Consider the following 15716-nt stretch of genomic DNA (forward strand, 5'->3'; position numbering starts at 1 on the left):
AGAGAGGTGGCCTGCAGCAAATCAAATGTCTGTTAGGTAACTCCTAGCGCAGTGAGGGCGAACCGTTTTGTTGTGGTGTGCTGAAAGTGCGCACATATGCCAGCACCCACAATGCAATGCGCCCCGCCCCCCTGCACACACACCCCCTCACCTGCACTGTGCATGCGCATGCCTCCCAGGTGATTTTTGGCCCCTTTGAGGCCGTTTTCGCCCTCCTGGAGGCTCAAGGGAAGCCTCTGCAGCCTCGGGAGGCTGAAAAACGGGCCCGTTTCGGCACTTCTGGTATTTCCGGAAGGCCCGTTTTTCGGCCTCCCGAGGCTGCAGAGGCTTCCCTCAATCCTCTGGGAAGGCGATAAAGGCCTCAAACGGGCCAAAAATCAGGTGGGAGGTGCACGCATGTGCAGTGCAGGTAAGTCTGGCTGGGGCTCGCATGCCTGAACAAATGGCTCTGCATGCCACCCATGGCACACATGCCGTAGGGTCGCCATCCTGGTCCCAGGGCATTCATTAGCCAAGACTTGGGAATAGGGACAGCTGGAGACCGATAGAACAAATTGTAGAATTATTACTAAAATGTTTATTAGATGATATTTCTTATTATCTCGCTTTGTCCTACCTTCTCCTTTAGTGAAAATGTATAAAGCTTACTCCATCCTTTTTGACCTTAGACTACTCCAACAAAAAGCAACCAGAAAGCCGGCACCTCTCGTGTCTGGCGTCCATCGTTGGCTTCGGCACGAGGCTCAGACCCGAATTGGGGACAACCATCAGGTGTCCCTGGGATGCTGCAGCCATCATAAACACTCGCCATATGAAAGAAAGAAATCATCCTGCTGGTTGCCAAGCGCTTAGGTTTTGATCATGTGACCACAAGGGTCATAAGTGCGAGGACTGGTCATAAGCCACCTATTTCAGCGACATGACTACAAACAGTCGCTAAGTGAATGGCTTTAAGTTGGAAGATTACCTGGTGTGTGTTTCGATTACTGCAATGAGAATCTGGACAATCTCTTCCTCCAAACAGACCCCTTGGACTACAATACCCAGTATCCACTGGACCGTCAGGAAGCTCTCTACTGGCTCAGAGTCCAAGCAAGGCTACGTCCCCAAGAAGCTCGGGGCAATGAAGACGTTCCTATGCCATGAGAAGGAGGGCTCAAACGCAACCCACAACAGACTAACATGGTTAAAATAGAGCCATTTAGCTCCATGGGACCAACTGTTGTTTGCCTCTACAGTCCTCCAAGAAAAAGAGATGAAGAGAAAGAGAGGCCCTCCAGAATTAAGGGAGCAGCAGAGGACAGCCTCCCAAGCTCTGATTGGTTGAAATAGCTGATTATTATGGCCTGACTGGCCAATGAGAGAGAAGAGAGTAGGGAAGTCAGGAAGTCTCTGCTCTGAACTAATCACCATTTAATTAATCATGGTTAGACCATCCCTGATAGTGTTTCTCAATCTCAGCCACTTTTACCTTGTAAACTCCCAGAATTCTCCAGCAAGCATAGAAAAGGGGGGAGGGCTAACTTGGGAATTTTGGGAATTGAAGTCCACCTTAACTTGGCCAAGTTTGAGAAATACAAGTTTGAGAAGTACAGTGTGGAGTGCCGGCTAGCTCTAATTGGTGATTACTTCACCAAATTATGTGCCACAAGAAAAAAAAAATCCCAATGTTTGTTCCTAACCACCTTCATTCGGTCTGGTGAAAATGAACACTTATTAGAACACAGAATCATAGGACTGAAAGGGACCTCGGAGATCTTCTAGTCCAACCCTCTGCTCAAGGCAAGAGGCATTATACCATAACCCATCAGAAGGTTATCCGGTCTATTTTTTAAACACCAATTTTCAAAATTAATTTTGAAAGCTTTTAAAGTGGCTCTGTTGTCCCCAAAACTGGGCTCTTGCCTGGTGTCGAAGCCGATAAAGTCACCGGGCACGAGGTGTGGTACAAAATTATGCTTTTTTTTTTTTTTTTTGAGGACCCCGAGGCCTCAAAAGCTAACCAAGGGCCTGGATGAGCATCCTACAGCAATTTTTACAGCCAAGAGGTAGCCGCATTCAGCCCTTTGCCCTTCCCCTCCTCATGCATGCATAACAGATAACATTGATTGGTTATTTGGATCTCAGCCCCCCCCCCCCCAATAGCTAAATGTCGCGTCACCTGCTTTTCACCCAAGATCACAGGTGTCTTGCAAAGTGTCTTAGTTTCGTGTGCCAGCTATGTGGCTTTTGGGGTTTTTCTTATAAGCCAGCTATTCTTGTTTAATATCCTGGCTAGGGGTTGAAGGTGTTAACTTCTGCCTCGCTAAGAATGTGCGGTTCCAACCCCTTTCCTATTGCAGAGCAGCTCAAGGTAGCTCCCCCACCGCCACGACCCCCCCTCCTTCCGTAAAGAGAAAGAGAGAAGACAGGAAGGAGCCAGGCTGCTCAAGGCAAAGAAATGAAGACGAGAGAAAATGTTTTTATCAGAATTCATGTTCCTCCCTCTCATGTCCATTCCACCCACACCTGGGTCCTATCTCCACATACGACCCTTCCTCTGATCCCCAGGGCCTCCTCTGCACGTACAGTCCATCATCTGATCCTTCGGCTTTTTCCAAAGAGAAGATAATTTCAGAGATATTTCCATGGGTGGCCTTTAGTGAGAAGGCGACGGAGGTGTTTAGTGCACATGCAAATGCCTTGTCTCTATTGTGCACAGTCAGCCTTGCGTTCAATCCTGGTGGCTCCTCCGGACACCACAAACTCCCGGTGGCTGTTTTTGCATCCTTATATCTTCACCCTATTCCTCCCTTTTCTCTGTAAAGCTACCTTGCGCAGAGCACACAGACAGGAACACACACAAAAAAAGGCAAAGCAAGCACAGGCCCCTGATCAAAATCAGAAAAGGAAACCACGCAAACATTTCCTAATTTCCACAAGGAAAAAGCTTCCTCCAACCGCAGCACAAGAGAGAGTCATTAACAAACTGCGAATAACGGAAAAGCTGAAACCTTCAGGGCAAGGATAATTAACCCAATTATCTATGTAAATGCAGGCGCGGTTGTAGCCAGATGAAAGCCAAATAAGTAAACTGTGAGGCCTGACTTCACAAGACAGATGTAGGAAAATACCCACAAGCGCAACCTGGGGCAAGTCTGCAGCCAAATCCTTTCAATTCAGTCCTCATGGCTCCATTCTCCCCAACCCAAGGAAGAGGCCAGCCATCGCTTCAACCTGCAGAGCGCCTGCACTGGAGCCAAAAACGTTCCCTCGGCCACATGTCACACCAGCCACAACTTTGTGCTTTTAAGGAGCTGCACCAAACAGCATAGCCACATCAACTGCTTGGGTGAAGCAATAATTCCACTGGATCGGTTTAGTTCTTGCTTCTCCTTCCTGGGGGGGGGGGGCAGACCCCCAACAGCAGGAAAACAAGAGAGCCGTCTGCCTCACCCCCTTCTTCTTCTTCTTCTTCTTCTTCTTCTTCTTCTTCTTCTTCTTCTTCTTCTTCTTCTTCTTCTTCTTCTTCTTCTTCCTCCTCCTCCTCCTCCTCCTCCTCCTCCTCCTCCTCCTCTTCCTCCTCCTCCTCTCTTCTTCTTCTTCTTCTTCTTCTTCTCTCTTCTTCTCTTCTTCTTCTTCCTCCTCCTCTTTTCTTCCTCCTCTTCTTCTCCTCCTCCTCCTCCTCCTTCTTCACCTAGTTTGGCCCAGCTGGGTCCCACTTTGCCTCTGAACCCCCAATTTGAGAAGCCGCCTGCTCTCTCTCTCTCTCTCTCTCTCTTTCCCTCCAGAAAAGTTGGGGAACAAAAGGAGGAAAGAAAAAAAGTCTGAACTGAAAGGAGGACATTCCAAAGAAAGGGACTGTCCATTCTTAGGCTCAGCCGAAGATTCTGGAGGACATCATCAGCCTTTGTGTCTCCGTTATGTCACTTGGGGCTGAATGGCAGAGCTCCTGGGAGGGATGAATTCTCTTGCGCAAGCAAATCAACCGCACATGGGAAACAAATTCGGTCATCTCCAACTCTTTTGTGACCTGTTGGAGGGGATCCCTTCCTGGATGGTCCCTTAGTCCCATTGCCTGAGTTCCTACAAACTCCCGGCCCCCCGTCCTGGGTGGAGCTCCTGCCCCCCTTGTCCTCTGCCTGGCCCCCCATGCTCCTCTCCAGCCTTGGCATCCCTCCCCAGAAGCCCCAAGCCTTCCTTCTGGGACTTCCAGGGAGAAGCCGGTTCTCCTCCGCCTGCTGTTGGAGGAGTTCCTCTTCTCGAGGTCCAGGCTCTTCTCAACCACGTTCTTCAGCTTCGCAATTCAGAAGCCTCCACCTTTCACCCTTTCTCACAGCCCCCTTTCAAGCCACAGATTGCAAGTGGAAGAACTTACACCGTCTGGAGGAGGAGGACAGTCAGTGCAGATCTTCTCCCAAGAAGCAGATGTGCCTATTCGGTCCCATCTCTAGGCTGGGACCGCTTCAACTTCTCCCTCTATATTTGCACTGAGTTGGCCTTGCCTATTGCTCAGACTCTATCCATCCCTCCCTCCTTCCATCTCTCTATCTCAGTTCTTTCACCTTCAACCAGTTTCCTTAAGCGCACCGGAGGGCAGGAAGAAGTAGTAACGGATGGAAACCAACCAAAGAGAGAAGCAACCTTGAACCAAGAAGACATTTCCTGACAGGGAGAACTATGAAAAGCAGCGGAACCGCTTGCCTCCAGAAGTTCTGGCTGTCCCAGCCCTGGAGAGGTTCAAGAAGAGGCTAGACTCATACAGTCTCCTGCTTGAGGAGGGGGTTGGTCTGGAGGACCTTCAAGGCCCCTTCCAACTCTTTTATTATTCTGTCATTCCTCATTTCCAGCCCTTAGAGAACGGGGACCACTCTCACATCCGAGAGGGTCGATGTATTTCCCGGCAATTTTACGTCCGATTTGCACTACTTCTAAGTCTAGCATTTCTGATGATTCATTGGGCATATTATATCAAATAAATCAGCAGATAAAATGCATCGCCAGGAATTCTCCCCCCCTCCCCCCCCCAGTTCGTTTGTTTCCTCTTCCATTTTAATAGTTGCTTCCTACTCATCCCTGAAATCTAACAGGCAAAGCTTAAGGGGGAAACATTGCAAAATCTGTCACTTCTTGCCAAGTGCCGTGTCCTGGGAAGCCCAAGAAGGCTCGTGCCCCGCCCCAAGTCCTCCTGGGCCCCCTCGGGGTGCAGAAATCCTGGGGGGTCACGTTCTCTGCCTTGTCTGGGGGACGGCAGGCTTTGAAGCTCTGTTTGAGGGGAAGAGGGAGGGGCCGGAGGGGAGCAGATGTGGAGATGGGGCGTTGTTGTGTGGGGGGAGCAGCGGGAGGAGAGAAAACCCGGCTGCTCACGCCGAGAACCCGGGCCAGGAGAGAACCAGGGCCCAGACGTCTCCGCTCCGTGTTTTACAACTCCCCCCGCCAGCTCTTCCTTCCCAGACACGGATGCCACTTTGGCCCCAGCATTTCTGCAAACCATGAAATGCCCCCCCAGTTGAGGACAATGAGCAGGTCAGCACCTGGGCAAAGAGGTGAGGGGGGGGTTCAACTTCTCTGAGACATGAGACGGAGGGTGGGGGGGGGGAAACGGCTGTCAGAACTTCAGAACCGGATCCTAAACACCTGGGGGAGGACCGTCCTTAACTCTGAATGGTTGCTAAGCAACTGGTCGCAAGTGCAGACTCTCCGTATTGCAAGATGAGGGCTTGGATGGCACCAAGACCTGGGAATTCAGAACCTCCCCGGGGCCTGGGTTCAGATTCAGCAAGAGAGGCACCCTTGGCCAAGCAGCAGGTTGCCAGAGTGCCAACTGCCAGAGGGGGCAAGGGGTCAGCCCCACCTTCTCCTTGTCCATCAGTGGATCCACTTTCTTGGCCTGCAAAGGGGCCAGGGGAAGGGCCCAGCTGTCCTGGAGGAACGACATTCTACTGTGTGTCGAACCTAGGGAACGCCCTGCCACAAGATGGCTTTGCAACTGCTGCCGAGAAGGGGTCTGTAAGCAGAACCTTCCAGTGAAGCAGCAGTCTATCTCCAGACATCGAGAGCATGGCATCTGGTTATCCCACCCCCTCCGCCCCCCGCCCCCTCCCCCATTGCAAGGAGGATTCTGGCTTCCCCCAGCCTCGACTCCGAGGCCCCAAGGCCGCTCCTGAAGGGCTGAAGAGGCCTCTGGAAGGGAGGGAGGGAGGAGCGCTCAAAACGAGAGAGTTTGAGAGCGGAGAACTAGACCCGTTCAAGATGACGGCTTCGTTCACGAAGGAGGAAAATCTGTGGCTTTGGGGCTTTTGGGTCGGGAAAGGAGAGGAGGGAGAGGGACATGACTGAGGCGTGTAAAATTATCCCTGGGGTAGACCAATGGGACAAGGAGAAGCTCTTCTCCCCGTCCCAAAATGCTAGAACCGGCGGGGGATCTAACGGAACTGAATCCTGGAAGAATCCGGGGAGACGAAAAGGAAGCATCGAAGCAATTCAATGCTGGACTTTGTTAGCACGGGAGGGAATGGTGGCTACTCCCAGCGTGGCTGGCTTCAAAAACTGACCCGGCGGATTCATGGGGATCCATGGCTCTTGGCCTTGGGGGGGGGGCTGCCCGGAAGATCCCCCACTGCTGGGAAAGCGGTGGGCTTCCGTGGGCAGCTGGTTATGAGAACCAGGCAGCCAGACCGAGGGTCTGGTCCCACGGGGCACCCCTTGTATTCGTTCAATATGTAAATTTAACTTCAATCGTAATTAATACCTCCTCTGCATGTTTCCTTTTCGTCGTTATTAAAAATCAGAGCGCAGCACAAACTCCCCGGGGCCCCGTAAGGACTGAGCAGTAGATAAATTCTACACCTAAGTAAATAAAATAAACACTCTGGATTTCTGGCAAGAGCATGGCAAGAGGGCAGGGATGGCACCGGTGGCTTAGAGGTGGAGCTCTGGCCTCAGAATCAGGAGGCTGTGAGTTCGATCCTACGTAGAGGTAGATAATTTCTCTCTCTGGGCACACTGAGAATATTATCTGCTGAACAAAACTCCGCATTGGCGACAGGAAGGGCATCCGGCCATTAAAACACTCTGTTAGCTTCATTCAGTGGCCCAGACTCCACCCCAATGCAAGGGATTACTGGGGTCTTTAAAAGAGGATGGGTAGCAAGGGGGCTGTTGCTCAAATTTAGAATTCTGGGTCAGAATTCTGCAAACTTGCTTTTTTCCCCTCTGCCAGCAAATGGTGAGAAACAAGGACTGACTTCTTGGCACAAGGACGGTGGCAGAGTCGGGTCAGGGTCAGACCAAAAACAGTAGAAAACCTCCTGAGAACCATCCATAAGACCCCTCCCCCCTTCACGTTTACAACAGAGAATGGACCTATTTGATTATTAATATTTTATCGGCAGCTAGAATTGCATTTGATCAAAAATGGAAAAATGAGAAAACTCCAATAGAGAAGGAAGTGATAAGGAAAATAATGGAATGGGTAGAAATGGGTAGATTAACATTAGCAATTAGAGAGCAAGCAAAAAAAAAAAGAATACTTTAAAATATGGGATTTATTTTACCAACGGGATAGAAAAATAGGAAATTGAAGTATAATATGTTATAATTGATTATTATGGAATGAATTATAATATGAATTAAAATCAGGAAGAACTGAGATTTGCTCTAAGAATAGTGCGGATTTGAAACTAAAGTCTAATGATGATGTAATCATAATATAATACGACATGGAAAGTTGATCAATGTAATACGAATGTCAACTTAAATCTAAGAGGAAAAAAAACCATAGATATCGTGCACAAGGAAATAGGTACCAACTGACACACTTGTATAATTGAAAGAAGGTTTTATCTGTTGTTTTTTTGCTTAGGTTTGTCTATGTTTGTTGCTGAAAAATAAAAAAAACTTTTTATATATAAAAAAGGAATCCCCCCCTTCACAAGCACACCCCACCCCAAGGGATGCTTGTGGTTAAGGGGCAGGCCTAGAAAGCGGGAGGTGCTGAGTTCTAGTCCTGCCTGAGGCAGCTGGGTGAGCTTGGATCCCTCTCCCTCCCTCAGCCCAGCCCACCTCACAGGGCTGTTGTGATGGGGAGGTTCGCCCCCTTCAGTAAGTAACTGAAGTAATAAGGGGGGCGGGGGTCAAATAAATACAGGCCGTCCTTGACTTGTCACCCACCGTTCGTTTAGTGACGGTTTGAAATGAGGAGACTTTTTTCCCCACAGCGCCGATTCTGGGAGGGGAAAACCCTCCATCCTCCCGTTGCCGAAGGGGCGAAAAGGCGGACGGGAGAGGCTTTTCCGGGGAAGCCCCACCGCCCAAGGCCGGGCCTCGGGAGCGGCTTCCCCGCGCGGAGAAAGGCGCCCCCGGCAGAGGCTCTTTCTGGGGGCTTTGGACGCGCCCACCTCGCCCGCCGGGGCAGCCTTTTCTCCCGCAGCCCGGCTCAGCCTCGGCCCCACCGGCTCCCGCCTCCCGTTGGGGAAGCGGCGCTTCGGCCCCGGGAGGAGCCTGCTCCCGGCGGGGATCCCTTCAAGCGGGGGCGTCGCAGCCCCTTCCCGCCTCCAGCCCCGCGCCCGCTCCCTCCGCCTCCCCACCGACCTGGCGTCGCTCCGGGCTCCGCTCGGGCCGGCCGCTCCTCCGCGCCCCGTCGCCGGCTGCAGTTGGCCCTTGGGCGGCCCCTGTTCCTCCTCCTCCTCCTCCTCCTCCTCCTGGCGCCCCTTCCCGGCCGGGAGACCCTCCGGGGCAGCCCCGCCGCTCTGGCCGCGTCCGGGCGGGCGCTGTGGGTCGGTCCGCAGCCCGCGCGCCGCCGCCGCCGCCGCCACGTGACCGCTCCGGCCAGGGCGGGGAGGGGAGGGGAGGAGGAGGAGGGAGGGGCGCCTGGCGGGCGGGCGGGGGCGCCACTTCCCTCCAGGCCCGCTCGATGCCCGCTCAGCTCCCGGGGCCGCCGCGATGGGGCGCAGGGGGCTTCTTCCCAGGGGCTCCGCCGATGCGCCCGCCCGGCCGGCCAGGCTTCAAGCGGCGCTGGAGCCCTCGGAAGCCCGACGCCAAGCCTCCTGCCCGGCCCGGCCCTGCAGAGCTGCACCCCGCAAAGGCTGGAGGGGGGTCCGGCCAGCGAAGGAGCGGGGCTGCCCCCGACGGGACCCTCGCCAGCCCCGGCGGCGCTGGGGGAGCCCGGGGCTCTTGCAAAGGGCCGAGTCTGCCGGAGCCCGGGAGCCTCCGAGGCTCCTTTCTCTCCGGAGGGCAGAGAAGCGCTGAGGGCGGCGCCCTTGGAGGGTCGGGGTGCCGAGCGCAGGGCTCCCCTTGGCACGCAACCCGCCTTTCCCAGCCTGGTCCCCCTTCGGGTGGCGGGGATTCCCCTCCCGGAATTGCCCCGGCAGCAGCTCCAAGATCTGGGCACCCCCAACGCGGGTTTGCCCCCCCCCACTTTGGTTCCTCGCTCTTCCAAGCCGCTTTTTCCAGGCGAGCCTCCCGGATCCAGAGCGGTCGGCGCCTGCCCTCTAGTGGCCACCGGCGGGAAAGACCCGGGAGACCCTTTGGCCAGCCGGCCTGCCTGCCTTGCAACGTGGGGGGGGGCGACGGGCAGCGCGTGATGGATCGCCCCGCCGGAGAGCCCCGTTTTTGCCTGCCCGAAAGTTTGGCCTTCCAGCGTTCACGGGGCTTTTGGGCTTATTTAGTACCGTTTGTGCAAACGTTATGCAATGCATTTTGTACAGTGTATGAATCCCACGCCTTTGTGTAGAATTCAGGGGTGTCCAACCTTGGCAACTTTAAGACTTGTGGACTTCAACTCCCAGAATTCCTCAGCCAGCTTTGCTGGCTGAGGAATTCTGGGAGATGAAGTCCACAAGTCTTAAAGTTGCCAAGGTTGGACACCCCTGGTGTAGAGGGTTGTGTGTCAGGTGAGGTTGTGGAAACGGCAAAATGGACTAAAGAATTGATCTAACTTTGTTTCAAGTTGGAAATCGCCACTGGACTTCTTTGCTCGGAGCTGGGGGAAAAAGAAAACTTATTTTATTTTTTCACGATTAGAATGGTTCTCTCACGGTCCACAAGGCTCAAGGCCTCTCACGGTCCACCTGGATCGCTGATAAATAGACGACTACCTGTAGTAGTCTACCATCACTACAGTTCATTGAGCGACCATGCAAAGTTACTGCAGCAGTGAAAAAGTGACTTATGGCCGTTTTCACACTTATGACCACTGCAGCATTCCCCATGGTCACATGACCAAGATTCAGATGCTTGGCAAAGGGTTCCCTATTTATGATGGTTGGCGTGTCCTGGGCTCACCTGATCCGCTTTGGCGACGTTCTGACAAGTCAGGTACACGGAACAACCATGTTACTAATTAATTGTAATGATTCCCTTAACAACAGTGGCAAGAAAGGTCGTGAAATGGTGCAAAACTCACTTAACAAATATTTCACTTAATGACATATATTTTGGGCTCAATTGTCATAGTAAGTTGATAACTACCTGTACTTTGGAACCTTTGACGTGTCACTGACTTGCTCATTCATGGGGTTCTTTGATAAAGTTACTGGGGACCAGGTGAGAGAGAGGGAGAGAGAGGGAGAGAGAGAGGGAGAGAGAGAGAGGAAGAGAGAGAGAGAGGAAGAGAGAAAGAGAGAGAGAGGAAGAGAGAGAGGAAGGGGGAGAGAGAGAGGGAGAGAGGAAGAAAGAGAGAGAGAGGAAGAAAGAGGGAGAGAGAGAGAGAGGAAAAGAAAGAGAGGGAGAGAGAGAGAGGGAGAGAGGAAAAGAGAGAGGAAGAAAGAGAGAGAGAGAGAAAGAGAGGGAGAGAGAGAGAGAGCAAGCATCTGGGAGAAAATATCCCGGGTGTTGAAAACCTCTGAATGACACTTCATCCATCAGCGTCTCCCAACGGTCCCACAAGCTGATCTAAAAATGAGGTGCTTGCTTGTCTTCACCTGGTGTTTCATCTCTTCCCCCAAATTCCTCCAAGATAACATCCTGAATCTTGGATGCATTCACATCGCTTGTGAAGTGGCCTAGGTTGCAGTATTATTTATTTTTAACCCACTTTATTATTTACAAATAACTCAAGGTGGGAAATCTATCCAATGCACCTTCCTTCCCCTATTATATTCCCCACAGCCACCACCCTGTGAGGTGGATTGGGCAGAGAGGGAGGGAGGGAGGGACTGGCCCACAGAAACATCCTCACAACTGCTTTTCTAGTTGAGATTAACTTTAATCCCATTTTTCAATTTCTTGGTGGAGTTTTTTTGGGGGGTAAAACTGGACCAAAACAGGTGGTAGAATATCTCTGCTTTTTTATATATTAACAACTACCAACATTTTTGCTGTCTTCGTTAAGCAACTATGTATTGGTGATTTTTGTTTTCTTTTGAACACATCTAAATAATCCTTTAATTTAATAATCCTTTAAAAACATTTATGCTCAACCACCCTCAAGGTTTCCACTTTTCTGACAGATTCAACAGCTCCAGCCTATTTGTCTGGACTTCCCATTCCTGTTTTAATTTCCAGACCTTTCCTAAGATTGTAGGGGAGCCTTGCTGGCATTTAGTTTTGGGTTTAAATTATCTTCGCCTCTTCTGAAATTTTTATGAAGTGTTTATGTTTTAATATTTCACTTGTACGCTGCCCAGAGTCCCCTCAGTGAGCGAGAGAGAGGGGCAGATTCTACATTTGATCAATAAACCATCCCATCAACAGAACGTCTGCATTTCCTCCTGGGTGGAATTGTTTTGCAATTGTTGTGCTGCTTGATGTACAAGGAACAGGAGCGCCTTTTTATCAGTGCTCTGGGTTGATTAAACTGTTTTTGAAGGCCACCGCCTGGGTTCAATTACTCTTGGCTGCTAGACCAAGGTCTCCCGGCCACCTGGTTACCTTATCGCTTCTGGGATCCAAGGTTAAAATCAAAAGGCCTCCCATCCTCCCACTTCCTCAGCTGCTGCCTTTTCTACTTAAGGGACCGGCTTCAAAACTGCTCCCATCACATGATCCCAGGGGGGGGGCCTCTCCTCCTTCCAAGGGGAGGGGAGTGTCGTGAGCAGGGAGGGCTATCCACACAGAACAGCAGAATCGGAAGGGGCCTCGGAGGTCTTCTAGTCCAGCCCGCTGCTCAAGCAAACAAGACTACCATTCCAGACAAATGGGTCTCCTTGAAAACCTCCAGTGATGAAGCTCCCACCATTCTGGCAGGCAAGCTTACTGGATTGTTCCCACTGTCAGGAAATGCCTCCATTCCAGGCTGGGTCTCTTCTTAATGACCTCCCGCCCTTCGTTTCTCGTCGTGCCCTGCGGTGCTTTGGGGAGCAGGGCCTGCTTGTGAGGGGGGGGGCGGACCCCACAATGGGAAGAAGGGCAGGGAAGGAGACCCCCCCCCACCGTGGGACCATCCCCATCCGAGGCTCACAGACCGAAAGGACCCTCCTGCCGTTTCCTGCAGCCCAACCCCTCCCCCCCCCAGTTGGAAGCAAGCAGGCCACCTGGAGCTCCTGCACGCTGCCCACCTCCTCCAGGTTTCTCCTCCAGGTGAGTCGCAGCATTGCGGATGGATTGGCAGGTCCTCCCGCCAATCACCTTGACCGGGTCAGGGGCCTCGCGTGGGAGGGATGTGTCCTCCAGAAAGAGCAGGCCCTGCCTGGGGCCGTGGGGCTGGTGTGGGGGGCCCCTGAGCTCTGGCTCAGTTCTTGACTGACCCTCCCATCCTCTGGAGCAGGGCGCTCCAACCTTAGCCGTCTTGTAAGACTTTGGACTTCAACTCCCAGAATTCCAAAGCTGGCTGAGGAATTCTGGGAGTTGAAGTCCACAAGTCTTAAAAGTGGCCAAGGTTGGAGAGGCCTGCTCTGGAGGGCAATGCCAGCCCCATTCCGCCCCCAAAGATATTCTTCTATGGGTCGCCTCCTCCTCCATCCTCAGACAGCATCCCAACAGGTGAGGTTAGGTGTGCGGAGAGGCAGCGTGATGACTTTAAATCAGGGGTGTCCAACCTTGGCCACTTTAAGACTTGTGGACTTCAACTCCCAGAATTCCTCAGCCAGCTTTGCTGGCTGAGGAATTCTGGGAGTTGAAGTCCACAAGTCTTAAAGTTGCCAGGGTGGGAACCTCAAGCAAAGCAATGCCCCTCCCCACTGGCAGCCCCCCACTGAGAACCCCCCTTCCCGATGAAAGAAACACAACAGCCGTTCTCTTTTTGGATAACTATATTGGTTTAAGAAAATACAGAAATACTGCACAGTCGCCATCAGAGCAGCCCTTGGCAGGCCCCCTCCCCCCACGACAGCATCCCAAATTAACAGCACAAGGAAAAAGGGAGGGGGGGGGCCTTCTCTGCAGAGCTGCTCCAGGTGGTGCCCTTTCCTAGAAGGGCTGAGAAAGAGGCTGGCAAGAGGAGGGGGGGGCAGCTGGAGCAGAGAAGACATTCACCCCCCACCCACCCACCTCAATCAGCAAAGCATCTGCACCAGCCAGGAACCAGCAGTGGGCTGGCTTTAATTGGTGCCCCTCCCCCCCCATTAAAAGGCAGGTTTGCCATCCCCTGTGAAGGGATCAGGCCCCCCACCACCACCACCGCCACGGGGGCTGGATCCTGCCAGGGTTCCTGAGGAAAGAGGCAGCGCTCAGAAGAGTTTTCAAAATCCTCCCCCCGCCTCCCTCCAAGTGCAAAACAGATAAATGGCAGGAGAAAGAAAGGGGGGGGGGCAGGGAGACCCCCCGCAGGATCAGAAGTCAGAGAACCAGCGCCCGCTTCCTACTCCGGTCGCAGCTGGAAGAACCGTCTACGCTGGGAAAACTGAACGGGACAGGCTGGGGGAGGGGTTCAGGCTTGGCCCTCCCCCCCACCAGCAGACATCCACGGGCTGCCTCCAGAGCAGGGGTCTCCAACCTTGGCCCCTTTTAAGACTGGTGGACTTCAACTCCCAGAATCCCTCAGCCAGCAAAGACTTGGAAGTCCACGGGTCTTAAAAGGGGCCACGGTTGGAGACCCTGCACCGCTTCCTCCTTCCCGGGAAGCCAAAGCAGCAGAGTTGGGGGAAATCCTCCCCTCCCCTTGATGAGAAGCCAAGCCCCTCCCCACAAGGGGGGTTTCCCCCTTTCCCAGCAAATCCTCCAAGCGGAAGAGGGGCTGTTCTGGGACCCGGTGGGGGGGCAGGGATCTGGCCCTTTTACGTGGGATCCCCTCATGGATCCTCTGGGGCGGAGCTGCCCAAGGAAGAGATCCGGGGGGTCAGGAGGCCAACTACCCATCATCCAAGGCGGAGGAGCATCAGGTTGAAGACCATCCCCTTAAGCCAGGGTTTCTCCACCTGGCCCACTTTAAGACAGGCGGACTTCCCCTCCCAGAATTCCCCCAGCCAGCACAGGCTCAAGGTCAGGGTCCCAAACCGCATACAAGGACTTAACCTGGACCTCCAGGCACCCAACGGGGCTGCGTGATCTCGGCTCCAAGTGGGCCTCCTGGGGAAGCAGAGTGGCGGCCCCATTTTGGACAGCATAGCTGGCACCCCCCTCTCTCCCCACCTCCCCCACGGCCAAAAGGCCTCAGCTCTGCTTCAGAGGAGGAGCCGGAGGCCGAAGACCCACATCTGCCCCCTGGACTTGGGACGCTTTGACTAGAAACCCAGCGAATCCCACCACACAGGGGACTTGAAGGCACTTTTGTTCTCTCCAGTCGTTTTCTTCACTGTTCCGGAAAGCAGCCTGAAGCCCAGACACAGGGAGCCCACTTCTACACCCCCACCCCACCCCCACGGCAAGGCACTCTTGACATGCTCAGGCACCGTGTGCCATTGGTAGGGTTGGGCAAGGGGCCGGGCGCAGAGATCAGCATTGGCGCTGAAGCAAAGCATTGGCCAAGAAGCAACTAAAGCAGGGACTCCAACCTTGGCCCCTTTAAGCCTGGCGGACTTCAACTCCCAGAATTCTTTGCTGGCTGGGGAATTCTGGGAGTTGAAGTCCTCCAGGCTTAAAGGGGCCAAGGTTGGAGACCCTGATCTAAAGGCAGCTTCTCTTTCTTACAAAGAGGACATGGAAGGCCACGTGCAAAAACAAAGTGCTTCCCAACTTTTCTACTAAACATTCCTCGAAGCAAAGAGGGGCTGTAAACTTACATTTCCCCCCTTAAAACTGTGAAGTTTGGACAATGGAATAGGTTTTTTTTTTTTTTTTGGCAGGGGGAGTGAAATCAAATTTTGTTTAAAAAGTACAAAGGGGCTCCCTGAAACACCTGGCTTTTTTGGAAGAGCGAGCAATGTAGAGCAGATATTTTTAGAAGTTCTATTCAAGGGTCTTCAAACTTGGCAAGTTTTAAGACTTGTGGACTTCCACTCCCAGAATTCCTGAACTAACATGCCTGGAGGAGGAGGAATTCTGGGAGTTGAAGTCCACAAGCCTTAAAGCTGTCCAGTTTGAAGATCCCTCTGATCTAAAGTAAGGGTAATTTGGATTTTAATTCAAGAATCCCTGAATTAGTGCCTCTTAAAGTGTTTTTAATGCAGGTATTAAACAACCTGATTTGGGCTGGAGTGGATTAAATTCACGTTTCTCAACCTTGGCGATTTTAAAGCCGGTGGACTTCAACTCCCAGGATGCCGCAGTCTCCCCCCCGCCATAGCTGGGCAGGGGAATTCTGGGAGTTGAAGTTCATCCACCTTAAACTTGCCAGAGTTGAGAACCCTAATAGGGGACATTCCCCACCCCCATGTATCACTGCAACCCAAAATGGGTTCAGTACGGAAGTCTCCCTCCCA

At 52.8% G+C, this 15716-nt stretch overlaps 1 protein-coding gene across 1 annotated transcript in view; it reads right to left on the reverse strand.

Annotated features, from left to right (window-relative positions):
• Positions 1-8748, reverse strand: part of SEMA4A (semaphorin 4A) — a 65456-nt gene extending 56708 nt beyond the window's left edge. Inside the window, exon 1 of the mRNA XM_087943244.1 lies at positions 8572-8748. The gene's annotated coding sequence lies outside the window, so the exon portion shown is untranslated. The remainder of the gene's footprint in view (positions 1-8571) is intronic.
• Positions 8749-15716: the final 6968 nt, after the last annotated feature.

The sequence above is a fragment of the Notechis scutatus genome, chromosome 14 (assembly GCF_049901735.1).
Source record: "Notechis scutatus isolate UNSWTSFEM ecotype Mainland chromosome 14, rNotScu1.2, whole genome shotgun sequence".
In the NCBI taxonomy this organism is placed as follows: domain Eukaryota; kingdom Metazoa; phylum Chordata; class Lepidosauria; order Squamata; family Elapidae; genus Notechis; species Notechis scutatus.